The sequence below is a fragment of the Schistocerca americana genome, unplaced genomic scaffold, assembly GCF_021461395.2.
Source record: "Schistocerca americana isolate TAMUIC-IGC-003095 unplaced genomic scaffold, iqSchAmer2.1 HiC_scaffold_47, whole genome shotgun sequence".
In the NCBI taxonomy this organism is placed as follows: Eukaryota; Metazoa; Arthropoda; class Insecta; order Orthoptera; family Acrididae; genus Schistocerca; species Schistocerca americana.
This window is the reverse complement of record NW_025726203.1, coordinates 912,501-915,000: the sequence shown is the minus strand read 5'-3', so window position 1 is coordinate 915,000 and position 2,500 is coordinate 912,501. Positions and strand designations below refer to the sequence as shown.

Genomic DNA, 2,500 nt, shown 5'->3' with positions numbered 1-2,500 from the left:
CGCCGGAAGGCGGAACCATCTCCTGACGGCGGCACGGATGGTCACATCTGCCGCTTTCAACGCACCCACTCGGGTGCGGCTGAGGGCCAGCCCATGGTACAGGCCAGGCAGAAGTACGGTGGTGAGGGCGTGGAGGCGCTGTTGCGGCTTGAGCGGAGCTCGGGAGATGACGTCCAGCTGCTCCACCAGGTGGCGTCGTGGGTTGAAAACGCAGCGACCCGCGGTGGAGAATTGCAGTCCCAGGTACCGGAAGGTTTCACCCACACGTAGGGCGGGCACGGTGGCGTTGCCCGCTTTGAAGGTAACGTCGGCGTCGACCTTCACCTTCTTGTCGCGCCCAGACGCGACTAAGGCGAGGGTGAAACACTTCCGGGCGTTGATCTGCAGCCCCAGATGGGCGAGGGCTGCGACGGCTGCGTCGATGAGGGACTGCAATCCCCTCGCGGTCGATGCAAAAAGCAGGACGTCATCTGCGAAGGCCGCAGCGTTAACTCTGCGACCAAGGATCCGAGCTCCGATGTGGGAGGGAAGTTGACTCAAAACATAGTCCACCGCAAAATTGAAAAGGAGGGGGGAGAGGGGGTCACCCTGACGCACACCCCTAGCCGGCTGCAGGGGCACGCCCACGTCGGCGCCGCCCGCTATCACTGTCGTGCTACCCTCGTAACACCTTTCGACGTACTCAATAAAGCAATCCGGCAGGCCATGAGCCCTCAGCACGGGGCGGAGGGCAGCATGGTCCACCGAATCGAACGCTTTAGAGACGTCGATCGATGCCACAAAAACAGAGCGACAGGAGCGGACTGCGTCGGTGAGAGCAGTGTCCAAGATGAAGGTGTTTTCCAACATCCCATCCCGGGGGATGAATGCCCGCTGACGTTCGTCCACAGCACATGCACGCATCAGGCGTGACGCGAGAACCTTGTGAAAGGTCCGCGCCAACACCGAGCAGACCGTAATGGGGCGAAAGTCAGCGGGGGATGTTGGTGCAGCCGTTTTGGGGATAAGTGACGTCCGGGCGCGAAGCAGACGCTCGGGGAGGGCGCGGGCCAGGAGGAAGAGGTTCAAGAGTTTCACCAGGACTTCATGCGGCAGGCGCCGCAGCTCCGCTGGAGTCAGGCCGTCCGGCCCGGCTGCCGATCCCCTGGGCGGCAAGGCAGCAGCGACCTCCTCACGTGTGACCGGCCCCCATAGGCACTCAGGAGCGACAGGCTCCGAGTGCGGGAGAAGGCGGTCACGGATGAAGCCGGCGGTGGAGATCGGCTTCTTCGTGAAGAGGTCCGCCCAGAAGTCCAGCAGACCGGGGATGTCGGGTGGCGGCTGCAGCAGGGTGCCGTCCAGCAAGCCGCGCACGCAACGTGCACGCGACCTACGGAAGGCGTCCTGTGTGCGCGCGTATTCCCAGCGGCGCCGCTTGCGCTTCTGCAGCGGCGGGGCGGCAGGCGGCCGCTTGGATGATTGGCGCGGCCGCTGTGTCCTGGTGATCGACCTCTCCCCCCTGGACCCGACCGACGCAAGGGCATCCGGGAGCATGCCCAAGATGACATCGGGCGGCGTGCCCCGCCCCAGACCAATGACTCGATCCAGGGCAGAGAAACGCTGGGCGGAAGCAGGCAGCCCCGCCAGATGCTCCCAGATGGCGGCGTCAGTCGGCCCCTCCGGCGGCGGCCTGGTGGTGTCGGCCGCGAAATCCTCGGCTGCGTCGACGGGCGGCGCAGCGGCCTCGCCCGCGTCAGGCAGCGAGCTCGCTGCTCCACGGCGGGACGCCGGCTCTTCGCCCCGACCGATCTCAAGTGCCTCCATGAATTGGCGGACAAGCTGCTTGTGGGCAGCTTGCCGCCGTCGGCACTTGATTGCCTCAAGCGTTCGGTCGGGGAACATCCTGGTAAGTTCTTGATTTACAAAGAAGAACCGGGCGTCCCTCTCAAGGAACAGTTCGGCCTCTGCCTTGGCGAGCGACAGGACTTCTTCCTCCGTCCACCTCGCGCGATGCCTCTCCGTCACGATCTCAGCGTTGGCGGCCGCAGGGTGTTGGCGGCGGCGATGGACCCCGAGACCGTTCTTCGTGGTAAAAGTGCGGTGGCACTCACTGCAAGCAAAGGGAGCTACACAAACTATCGCATTTTCGTTACGGCCGGTTGGCCGGATAGGTGCTGGGGTAGCTGGGGTGGCACCTTCAGCGGAAGGGCCACCATCTCTTGTTTCTTGTCGGCTGCCCCCAACTATAAAGGGATAATGCGAGGGGGGGCTGGTAACCCCCCCAAGCCCCTGGTGCGGTCTTCCACTCTGCGAAAATCAGCGGGCCCACGAGAAGGGGAGAAGACCGCAGGAGAGGAGAGGCTAAGAGGGCTAGGCCCATGTATTGCGCATCACTCTCCCTGTAACTATAACCCAAGGAAGGCACCTCGCAGCAGCAGCACGACTACATCAAGACCGCACTTCGAAAAGCCAAGTCCGGATGCAGCCACACCGCCGCCACTTGGCCACCTTAAGAGAGTCA

General features: G+C 63.8%; 1 pseudogene; it reads right to left on the bottom strand.

Annotated features, from left to right (window-relative positions):
- The window catches only part of LOC124583769, a 7,980-nt pseudogene that overhangs the window by 2,589 nt on the left and 2,891 nt on the right, over positions 1-2,500 (bottom strand).